The 12907-nt window shown below is 33.9% G+C and overlaps 1 long non-coding RNA gene across 6 annotated transcripts; it reads right to left on the reverse strand.

Annotated features, from left to right (window-relative positions):
- Positions 1-1171: 1171 nt before the first annotated feature.
- LOC148696827 (uncharacterized) lies at positions 1172-9580 on the reverse strand. 6 transcript variants are annotated; one of them, XR_015962766.1, is made up of 4 exons: positions 6344-9572; positions 5429-5837; positions 2026-5337; positions 1172-1905 (listed from the first exon to the last, which is right to left on the reverse strand). It is a non-coding gene; the product is annotated as an uncharacterized LOC148696827 (long non-coding RNA). The 6 variants fall into 6 exon arrangements; XR_015962765.1 differs by lacking the exon at positions 1172-1905 and having other exon boundaries at positions 1926-5337; positions 6344-7061; positions 9450-9580; XR_015962767.1 differs by lacking the exon at positions 1172-1905 and having other exon boundaries at positions 1926-2398; positions 5254-5337; positions 6344-9567.
- Positions 9581-12907: the final 3327 nt, after the last annotated feature.

Consider the following 12907-nt stretch of genomic DNA (forward strand, 5'->3'; position numbering starts at 1 on the left):
GTCGGAAAGTGATCCAGAAATGATCCCTTTACATCAAATCCATTTAATTCAGGATTCGAGCTATTAGATTTTGTTACAAAGGCTACAATTATTATAATTTTTAAAAAGATCCCTTATTTATAACCATTGAATTAAAATCCAACGACTAAGATCTCGGATTAGATGAATTTGGTGAACTGAAAAGTCTATCACTAGTCTTATGGCATGGTCAAAAACTGAACACGTGTACATCTGTCCCAATGTATCTATGATCAGCATTAAACTCTGCAGACGAAAATGGCTCAAGCTAGGGCAACTAAATTTTGGAGAAATCTTTTATTGCAACTCAATTACTGTAGACGAGAATCCCTCGCGTTCAATAAATATTTGTTGTGTTGTGAATTGGTGATAGGAGAATTCTATTTTTTTCAAATATAGAGTTTTTATTGTAGGCAAACATTTTACGTGATACAAATATACGTTTTCAGTTAGTGATACAATTTTATGTATAAATTTTTTGAATCATTGATACAAGAAAACACATTCACAATTTTAGTAAAGTGTGAGAAGAGAGAAGAAAATGAGATGATAATAGAAGATGAGTGAATTCTTGCGTATTATTATATCCTATTTTATGTCGTGTATAACTTTACCGCCCAATTCATCAACTATAGGATAAGGTTGCATCTTAACAGCAGCAGAATGATGAATGCCTACCCTTTTGAATTTTAATTATTTTGGTTTGTATTGTTCTTGTTATTTCATCTTGCATTCAGATATCTCACAAGGACCCAACGAGAAGGAGGTTCTTTAGTTGCAGTTTCCTTTCTACCATTGCTATGCTTTCTGCGGTTCTCTTCTTTGGGAGCCAATTTGTTGTCACTGGTTATAAAGAGCCAATTTGTTTTAACTAAACATTTTAAAAACGTGGATATGTTGTTCATGGAGGGCTTCAAGTTAAGGGATCCTTTTTTTTTTTTTTTTTTTTTTTTTTTTTTTTATAAAAATGAGAATAAGTTGTGGGCCCACACCCTATTGAAGTTTAACGATTCGAACCGTCTGTTTTTCAAATTGCACCCCATAGATTATCCTTACAAAATATTAGTCAAATCGAAAATATTTGAAGCTTCTAATTGAATTCAAAGAAATCGGAATTCAAGTTTCACTCCTTTTGTTTTAGAACTCAAAGTGATCATCGACAAACTTATTGGTCATTGCAGTTGGATTAAAGCAAAAGGAAAGTGAACAAGATTGTAAAGAAGGTAAAGGAAAACACAATTGTTTCTCATCCCGTTGTTTAGTTTCTTTTTATCTTCAAATGCAAGCAGCAGCCGTTTCATCTCAATTTGAACCGTATATCATGTCATCCCTTTTTTGTAGGTTGGAGTTTGATTTGGCCATGCTGAGCAGTGATCTTAAAACAGCTCTTCAGTGCCTTCTTACAATGAGCAACAGCAGGGATATAGGGAAGAGAACACATCATTTGATTTGAAGGACATTCCTACAGTCTAAAGTTGGGATTTCAATTGCACTACTCATCTTGCCTAAATTTTCCCCAACCATTGGATGTGGTCTTACTGTTGAAAGGGATGGTACTTTCCCGCCAGGCAATGCCAAGTGCTGGCTGCAATAAGGGCATACTAAACCACTGCTATGTCATCCACCGCGGGCATCAACCCCAGATGGGGGAAGAAGCTCGATCCTGGATTCAGGAAAAGGCGGGCCAAGACGGTGAGACGAGCATGAAGAGTCGCTTTCACTGAAGTCCCAAATTGACCAGAGCGGTGAATAAAGTTGGAATCATTTCATTCACTCAGCTAAAAACTCTCTTTGAGGGGAGGGGATGGGTGATGACATGACTTCCAAATCCCACTTGTTTTTAAAAAGAACACACATTCCAGAGGAAATGAGATGCTGAAAAAGCATCTGATAAAAGAACAAATATCGAGGACCAATTTTCAGAATATACATAAAATCCAAGTAAAAATAATGCATATTGATATACTAAATTTCGGTTTAAACTCAAAAGGATGTTTGACACCCCACCTCCCAAACCATCAGGTTTCGCATATAATGTCCAAGCTGGGAGAGTGATCTGTTTCAATAATAAAAGCCGGCCTTCATAACGGCAGATCCCAGTTTTGATATGAGCTTGAATGAGATGCTAAACTCAAAAGGCTGATCCAAAAGTGTAGAATATGCCAGGGATCCCTTCGAATGTTAACGGTATATGTGATGAAGCACAAATGTAAAATCAAATTCTCTTTAAGAGTTACAAGCTGGTTGAAGCAGACGTACCTAGGAAACACTTGCTCGGTCTTCAGATTCAACTCCTGGTGATCATTCAAGCACTTCGGAATTACTCTGAACAATATTTAACCGTTAAGTGTGAATCAATTCCTGGTGTCAGACTTTGACTCTTTTTAACAATAAAAGCAAGCACATTAAACAGAATAGGTAGAGCAGTAACCACCTAGACGGTAGCAAGGCAAGCACACAAACAGAATAGGTAAAGCAGTAACAACCTAAACAGTAGCAAACTATCTTCTATAACGTACACCATTCGCATGGTAAGCAGACGCAGAACAAATTTTTCTACCAGAGAAGTTCAGCTTTAAAAGCTCAGCATGGATATAGTGCTTCCAATTTACAAGAAAAATCATTAATAGGCCTTTACATCTTAACGAATAAAAAACCTATAACTGAAACTCCATCAACAAGAAATCTATTAGTCCCTTTAGAGATAAACGGAAGCAAATAGGTGAAAATAGAAGCACGTGTCCTCCACTGCAAACACATGAAAAGAATAGTGAAGATATCATCAGAGTGACGGAATAGAAAGCGAGGGTTGGGGAAGGAAAACGTTTTCACATCAAGATTCCACGAAAACAGGAACACAAGTTTTCATAAATCTAAACATGTTGACGATAGCATAAAATTAAGGCTAAGAGTCACCAGAGATGTTTGAAATTTATGCTTAGACACGTCTGTAAATGAGTTTCCTAGAATGTTCCCTTCAACAACGCAAACAATAAAAAAGGAGTTCCCAAGTGAAGAATTGTACTTGGGAACTGGTTGACAAACCATTATTGATTTTAAATGGGTTTTACAAAACAATGTTGAGGTTAGATGGTTCTGTACAGAAGAATAAGACAATGTTAGTTGCAAAGGGGTATTTCCAGAAGCCTGAAGTGGATTTTAATGAGATTGGTTTAAATGGGTTTTATAAAACAAAGTTGCGTTTAGATGGTTCTGTACAGAAGAATAAGACAAGGTTAGTAGCAAAAGGGTATTTCCAGAAGCCTGGAGTGGATTTTAATGAGACATTTGCTCCAGTTGCAAAACTTGACACCATAAGAACACTGAAGCTCTAGCTGCACAACGAGGTTCAAAGCAATTGGATGTGAAGTTTGCATTTCTCAATGGAGTGTTCCATGAAGAGGTATACGTTGATCAAACTCTTGGATTTGTGATTGAAGGCAAGGAAGACAAGATTTGCAAACTCAAGAAAGCACTATATTGTCTGAAGCAAGCCCGTAGAGCTTGGTATGAAGAAAGCAAGCCCGTAAAGCTTGGTATGAAGAAATTGATTCATATTTTTCTCAAAAGTTGGGTTTCACAGAAGTCTTAGTGAAGCCACATTGTATACCAAGACAACTAAGGAAGGTATTCTCATTCTCTTTGTATGTGGCTGGATGATATCATTTACACTAGGAGTTCAAATGAGTTGATTTCAGAATTTAAAAGTGAAATGATGAAGCAATATGAGATGACAAACAAGGGATTATTACATCACTTCTTGGGTCTTGGGGTAGTTCAAACTAAGAGTTGCATTTTCTTACATCTGAAGAAATATGCAAAGGCTCTATTAGATAAATTGGGACGTATTGCAAACTAGTTGCAACTCCACTTGCTGTGAATGAAAAATTGTCTAAAGTGGATGGAAGTGAAATGGCTGATGAAAGTTTGTAAAGGAAGATTGTTGGGAGTTTCTTGTATCTGACTGCTACTAGACCAAACATTATGTTTGCAGCAAGCCTACTTGTTAGGTTCATGCACTATCCTACCAGGAAGCACATGGGAATTGCTAAGAGGGTAATACGAAAATATACCCAAGGCACCTTGGAGTATGGAATTGCATATGAAAGGGGGAAGAATGTTGTGCTTATTGGGTATTGTGGCAGTGATTGAGCTGGAAGTGAGGATGATATGAGCACTTCTGGATATGACTTTAGCCTAGGATTTGGAGTGTTTTCTTGGGCATTAATCAAGCAAAACAGTGTAGCATTGTCAATTGCAGAGGCTGAATATGTGAGTGCAGCTGAAGCTACTGCACAAGCAATCGGGTTAAGGTTTGTTCTCACAGATTTTGGTGAAGAACATGTTGAACCAACTCGAATTTTGTGAGATAATACCTCTGCCGTTGCTATATTCAAGAATCCTATACGTCATCATAAAACCATACATATCAATAGAAGATTTCACTTCATCAAAGATGCATTGCATGAAAGGGAAATTGATTTGGTGTAATGCAAACACAAAAGCATGGGAAAGGATCGATTTAAGTATTTGAGGAAGGCTTTGAGAGTGATTTCTGCAAACCACCTGAAAAGGAGTGTTGAATTATAAGTGAATTTGCAAAAATATGCTCCAAGTGTGCTGTGGAGATGTAATTTCATTAAGTGATAGAGTATGACACTTGTAACTATCTCATAGTGTAGATTACGTGAATGGTTAAGATGAGTTGATGATGTAAGAGAGATGCTCTCTCTCCTATGTGCAACGGTAATATTCCCCCTACATGAGCGGTGCTCATCTAAAACATAACACTCCAACAACTTTACCTCTCCCTTGCAACTACTAGAGTCGCAGTAGAAATATTAGATAACCGGTGAAAGACATTTGGATGAGGACTTGAAGTTGCATGGATTTTAAGCTTAATTTGGTAGGAATGCACTACAAAATATAGATAGAGGTACTTAAAAATGACAATGCAATACATTCGATAGGAAAAGTGTTTACGCAGTGCATTTGTAATGTTTAAGTAGTAGTTTTGTAGTGCTTAAGCAGATGGAGTTGTAGTGTTCCTGTAATGCATTTTTAACAATTGAGTCTAGAGTTTCATGATATTTTAGGGTCCCCTCATCCACACTATAACAAGGACACAAAATTAACAATATCAAAAACACGAGTCCATAAAATGAAAGTTAGATAATGGAAAATTTCAGGAAAAAAAATGTTCATGGTGTTATAACAAGCAATCCAAATATATACCTGTTTTTTTTTTTTGGTGAGAAGACTCGTGGGTTCAAACAACAGAAAAGACTTAAGCACCTCATCTTACATAGTCTGCTACGCCTGAAGTTTGAGAAATAAGAGCTTTTTCATCCTTCATAAGGAAAATAGTACAAAAACGTCAAAAACAGGCAAAAAACTACAACCAACTCACTTACAACCAAGGTAACACCAACAGCTGCAAAATTGCATCTCCAACCTTCACTCTCACACCGGCCATACCAAAATTAGCTTTGTATACATTGCCAATTTGCCATTGTCACGGCTATTGCATTAGCAATGTTGCTCTTCATTCTTAAGTCTTCCACTTATTATTAGTAGATAAAAGGAGTACTCATATCTTTTGCTTCCGTATCCAGTAATGGACTCATTCAATCATATTAACAACAAAATCATGCCCAGTCCATACGCACATGTTTTTTTGGTTTACTTGATAGCATTACAGTTTACCATTCAATTTAACGATAAAAGGGTGAGAAAATGGTAAAAATACTGGTATGAGCTGGAACAAATAAGGGGAATGGAATACTCATCAACCCAACTCCAGCCATATTCATCCTTTCCTACATTACACAAGTAGTAAAAGTAAAAAGAGTAAAATAAGCACCACCAAAATCAAATTCTGAATCCCAAATAGCTAACAGCACTGAAAGTACTGCTCAGAAAATTTCATTTATTTATCATCATGTACATCAAGAGCATCTAACAACTTTTAGCCTAATTCTAATAAAGTGTAACAATTTATATACCCATTAACCAATTACATTACGACCACATACCAAGCATGACTGACAAAAATGATTTACGCATTACTGCATTGCAATTACATTAGATTTTCCGAATGTTGAATAATTTTAAAGGGAAACAACACATACTTCAAGTAAAAACAAGTCATAAATATATGAATTCAATCTGCTATTAGAGATAAGCATCACGTGCTAGTCGAAAGTTCAGTATAAAACAAAATATAGAGGATCTATTTCATCCTCTGTGAGAAAGAAACTGCAAGAACAAGTTAGACTTAAGATACAATCTCAATGCAATATGAAACCACTGTCAATCCACTTACCAGTAAAACACAATCTACTAGCTGGCAAACCACATCTCACCATCACTGTAAACCCTACAAATACCAAGTTAGCATTGCCAAAATACGATCTGTTCATTGAGTTCACCATCACCACTGGTATATATAGCATCAGCAACCCTGCAATTTCATGCTTAGATCACCCATTTATTTGTCCCTCTTTAATATCTCAATCCACTAATCACATTTCTTCTCTGAAAAATTGACAAGAAAATGGATACCTCACAAATATACAAATACAGTGCCGTTGTTGAATTATCTTCCCTTACATGAAATTACATCTCCATCGCAGATAGTGAAATAACAATATAACATGAGTCCAAAAATCCGAAACTCTTAAAATGAAACAATGGTATCTAAAAGTGTTTTTTGATTAATCTAATCACTTCAAATTTTGATTTCTTGGATACAGATTACAGATTAACGTTATTTCACAGTTTTCATTAATATGACAACAAAATAACTCAATGCCTATATATGGCACATAAACGAAGAAATACACAAGCTAAATAGTAAAGCAAAATATGTTGGGAGTAATATATAAATGCAGGAACAAAGAACAATAAGAGATTATCTGGCCATGCAACCACAATGACGATCTTGATCATGCCACTGTGGCCTTTTGGTTCCTCCACGATCCCATGGCACAATGGCCATAGCTTCTGCTTTGTTATATACATTTTTCTCTATTTTTATGAATCTACATACAAAAGAGAAAATTGAATAAAACTAAATGCTGAGAATGTTTATATACTATGAAAGTTCGAAAAGCACAACAACGAGTGCAAAGAAAAAAAGTATCCAAATTTGCCCTATCCCATATGCAAAATAGACCCTTTTCTTTGCTTTTATGTTTAATAAATTTATGTTTTTAAATTAGAAAATAAAATATCTAATAAAATAAAAAGAAAAAATTTTAAATTATTTTAGGAAGTGTTAGAAACATAGTAATGGATGCAAATTGAACAAATCTTCAACTTCTACTTTCTCATATATGAAAACCACCCTTCTTTTCAAATAAAACAAACCTTCAACTTATAGATTCTCATTAGAATCTAACTTGATTATCTTTTTCGCTTCTCATATGTGTAAAGAACATGTTATGGTCTTTGGGCGGAATTATCATTAAAACAAGGAGGCAAATCAGCCAAGATTGCCAAGATCAATAATTAGTAAATTTCACTAAATTTTTCAACATCTGCAATAGGCAAAACACAACTAGCACTCATCATGATCAGCACAAATCTTTTCAACCCCATCCTAAGTCCCCACTAAGCAAACGTTTTTTAATACATTAGATATTAACCTAAAGGGGCGGGGGAGTGGGCTAAACCTCACAATGGGCTAGCCATAATAATTTGGTTCGAACTCGCCTTTAGCAACAATCAAACCTAAGACCTTTCACTTACAGGTAAAAGGAATACCACTAGATGGTAGCACAAAGTGGATCGCCACTAAACAAACTTAATTGGTTGAGGTAAATGATTAATTGATATGCTACGGATGAATATTGAAGTTCCGTATATTATGTTTTACCAATAGCTTTTTGTTTTGTCAAAATGTTTTAACAATTGTTGAATGAGCACATTATTTTGGATCTCAAACATGGGACTCAATAAGTTCACAAAAACTGATTCCACAAAAAAATTTACAACAAATTGAAGTAAAAACAAGTAATATATATATCATATCATATGCGAATTCTGGCATGTATAGTTAGAGATCAAAATCACCTGCAAATTAATATCATATGCCAAAGATAGAGCAGGTGGACCGAATGACAACAAGAGAGAGCACGCCCGTAAACAACCATGATCCTTTCATGTGTGATGACAAGCGTGCTCTCTCTCGTTGTCACACAACATCAAACCATAGCTCAAATTAGACATCAGTAGCTACGGAAAAGAGCAGTTTATAATGTTCTAACAACCACAACAATTGTCAAGGAATCTTCCACATGCGATCAAATTTCCACACATAAATTGGGGGGAAAATAAAGGGTGAGAAATTAAAATGAACTTTATACACACAAACTTTATACATGCATACATATATATAAAATACTAACCAATATCTGATATCCCCAATAACACCAACTGACCTAGATTGTTAGCACAGAAAATACAGACCTAGTACAGTAGTATCATGATCGACTCCAAAGAAGTCTGACATATACCGGAACTATGGTGCTTGGTTGAAAAATTATCAAGTATGACTAGAGAATATCTAGGACCTACCCTATAATTACAGATCAAGAATGATCTTTTAGGGACACATAGAACATGAAATTAAGAAGTAAGAACACAACATAACATGCAAAATACTATCAGAAACCTCATCTAGAGATTTCTAAGAAAACTATCTACAACCAGAAACCATCTAATTTTCAATGGAAATTAAACTGCTACCCAAGAGGTAGAAAATATTCATCATAAATTATACAACACCGAATAAAATGTACAAAAGCTTTGAGAAATTAATGGAAAAATCTAAAACTAGTTCTTGTGACCATGGATCATCTCCATCTTGAAAACAAAGTAAATTCCATAAAATCTAGTACCAAAAATTTAAGCTTAAGTCTAATGCTAAATTAATTTTTCAAAATGCTATGAAAGTCAAGCTTACACTTCAGGCCATAATTTTTTTGCATAAAAAGGGTTAAGAAAATAGTCAAAATACAAACTTTTAACCTTAATTCTTACAAATTGGGACTGATGTACCGATGTACAGAAAAAGGATAAATCTTTCACGCAGATGTTCCTGGAACATGTAAGCTGAGCTGAATCTAATATTTAATAATTCAAATTTTTTTTTTCCAATTGTTTCTTAACTATGTTTTGGTGCATGAATAAGTTCTTAATTCTGAAGTCAGAAACACAAGAACAACATCAACAAAAACCCAGAAGAAAACAACCGTATAAAAACTCAAACTTGAGCACATGAAAACACAAAAAGAATTCAGGCATGCAATTAAAAAACCCTAGGCATCAATTGCCAAAGCGAAACCCTACAAACTAAACAACCACCAAGCCAAAAAATAAGAACATAAATAAATAAAATAGTAACATGCAAAGGAAAGAAAACCCACTTTCAGATAAAGAAGCTGCAAAAACCAGTGAGAGAGAGAGAGAGAGAGAGAGTTCCTGAGAAAGAAGAACTAGAGAGCCACTTAAAAGCAAAGACACCGCATCCAAAAATAAAAAGGAAGAAATAGTTTAAAAAAATAAAGAAAAAAATTGGATTTCTCGAGACGACCAGGAGTTAATAACTTATAACTTATTATCAATCATATACAGATTCCACTAGACAAAGTCCACATGTATGTTATGTGGATCAACTTTTACATCATATTTATATTTCATATAACGTGTCATTGAGAATAAATATGTTAATTAATGTTTAAGTAAGAATTTAATATTAACAATTATATTATATAATTTATAAAATATAATTTAAACTAATAGTGTCACTTAGTACTACGATCTAGTGATATTTATTTTCATTTGTACGTGAGAGGTCTTAAGTTCGATTCTTACCAAAAGCAAATTTGAATCTCATTATTATTAACCTATTGTAAAGCTATCTCCCCACCTTTGTCGTATTGATGATATTATTTGTTAAAGAATAATTTAAATTGGTGGTGTTATTAGTATTAGCGTCTATACAAATTTAAGAAGAGAAAACGAGAAAAAATATCAATGGACACACAGATATATTGGACAACTAAAAACAAATAAATTATATTAAACGAAAGAATTACGGCTTATTTTATGGTATTAAGTACTATATATCATGATTATGGTTATGGATTTAGAGAGGGTACCATAATTTAAGTAAAAAGTAAGAAAAAATGCCCCCTCTTTTGTTTGATTAATAAGAAAACGATTTTTTTTTTAACAAACGATATTATCCACATAAAGGGAAGATGAAAGCTTAGTCTCATAATGGACTAGTAATAATATGGTTTAAATTTACTTTTGGTGAGAATCGAACATAAGACCTCTCACTTACAAGTGTAGAGGAATACCATTTTAGTTTGAGGGGTCCATCACTAGTCCTACGACACGGTTAGAAACTGAACACGTGTATATCTGTCCCAAAGAATCTATGATGGAAAAGGATCCTTGCATGGGGATCATAGGATCCTATGATCCTGATCGTTCATTATACATCGTGCAGTCAAAAATTATTTTAAAATTTAAAATTTTATATTAAATATGAATAGTACATAAAGAAAACTGAACTCACGATATAAGATGAAAGGTCACGATCACAGAATCTCTAGAATCTCAAAAAAAAAAAAGAATCAAACAAGGATCCTTTTCCATCTATGATTAGCATTAAACTCTATAAACGATAAAAGGTGCAAGCTAGGGCAACCAAATTTAGGAGAAATCTTCTACCAAAAAATAAAATTAAGGAGAAATCTTTTTTTGCAACTCAGTCACTATAGACGAGAATACTCGACTTCAATAAAAATTTACTATGTGATGAATTGATGTTTTCTTTAAATATAGGGAGTTTATTGTAGACGAGCAATTTACATGATATAAATATGTGTTTTCAATCAATGATAAAATTTTATGTATAAATTCTTGGATCATTGATGCTAGAAGACACATTGACGGTGTTAGCACACTACGAAACAGAAAACAACTTATATAAATTCGTGTAACCACGGCAACGTATATCAAAATATATTATCATATGAAAAAAAACCTACCGTAACAATATATTATTAAATCAAAATCCAACATAACAATAAACTCTTCCGATGTAAGTCATTTTCCATGAAAACCCTTATGCACTGTAGTATGTATCATCGACTCCGCTGCAACCAGGTTTAGCATTGTAGGATGTATGTCATTTTCCACTTTCCATTTTCCATTGTTAGGTTACCTGCAGTCAGGCATACTGGAAGCGCGTGAAACAAACGACTCAATAAAGAAGGGAAAGTTGGTGTGGTGGTGGGGCTAATTGGGTGATGATGGCGCATGTTACAGTGTGTGTGTGGTGTTTTGATCAAATTTAATGGCTGGATGGTTTGTCCTTGTGTCGGATGCCGTGTCTTTTTCTTGAGAGATGTTTTACTGCAACTCATTCTATACGTATTATTATATAAATGGTGTTATATGTGTTTTAAAAATTTAATAATTTAAAAAATAAAATTTCTCATTATTATCATAAAAACATATAATATATCTCTTATATTCTGATCAGAATGAAATTTTCTGCTCTTTCTTCATGGTGCTCGAGAATCACTGTAATTTGCTAACGCCTAATAGTGTCCTTTGTCCTTGGAGCACCCCTCTCCGGGCCTCCCCTGAGACTTGACAAAGGCCTTGACCAGCAATATTAGTGTTGCCTGTTACATCATACGTGCTGTATAACTTCCTACCCTATTCATCAACTATAGGATAAGGTTGCAGGTGACGACAATTGATACCTCGCACCTTTTGATGTATGTTGATTTCTGTGTCGATGGTCAATTGTCGATAAGGTTACAAGCCCTCTCTACTTGAAGAAAAATGATCCTCGTTGGATATTTTTTTGAAATCTTAAAAATCTTATAATTGCGGTAGTTGATAGTAAATTGTAAGTTTTTATTAGGTATTATTTATATTTAATTTTAAATTTTAAAATTTAAAATAATTTATAACCACACGATGTACAATAAACGATTCCGATCACGAGATTTCTAAAATCCACAAAAAAAAAAAATCCGACAAGAATCTTTTGTCCTTTAGTTAGTGGTTACCTGTTGGTTGATGTATGTGAATTTTATAATATAATAATAATGACCTAGGGTCATCTGTCGATAAAGTTGTAGGCCTATCTTTCTTTTGGTTAGTGGTTATAGATTTCACAACGTAGAAACAACTTCAAAGAGTCACCCACACAATTGTCTGAGTGTAATGTCAAACAAAGGTTTTTCTTGCATAGGACTTTGGGTTGTTAAAGACTAAGATTTTGAGTGTAGAATGGAAGAGTATACAATTTTTTGTTTTATCACCTAATATAACAAGATATTATAGTAAGAAAATACCTCGGAACAAGTAAGATTCATCAATAGACTCTTAACCTCTCTTTTTATATCTAATTGATTTATGTTCATTCTAAGGTAACAAGATAGTTGGTGACGATGTCGTCAACAGAGAATCTTTCAACGTATCACTTAATTAAATTTGAACCCTATTTTTACTATTCTCACATGAGAGTGTTTATTCACATTCAGGAAACTCTAAAATAGCTCATCTTTTCTAATCAAAACTCATACACATAGTAAGAAAATAAAAGTTGTGCGTGAGTGAACGAGAACAAGAAAGTTACCATTAAATTCTTAGTCCGTACATAAAATAATTCTAGCTACATGTCACATCACATAAATCATTTGTTATTTTCATTAAATTTAACTATTACATTATATAGGCTTTTAATTCAACTTTAAAGAAAAGACGATTATCATACATCACATATTAGCTACGAAAATGTTGATAACAACTCTCACTGTATAAATTTTGAGATACATACTACAATCATTACTCA

Source organism: Pyrus communis, chromosome 5 (genome assembly GCF_041283825.1).
Source record: "Pyrus communis isolate YQ-2024b chromosome 5, ASM4128382v1, whole genome shotgun sequence".
Classification (NCBI taxonomy): domain Eukaryota; kingdom Viridiplantae; phylum Streptophyta; class Magnoliopsida; order Rosales; family Rosaceae; genus Pyrus; species Pyrus communis.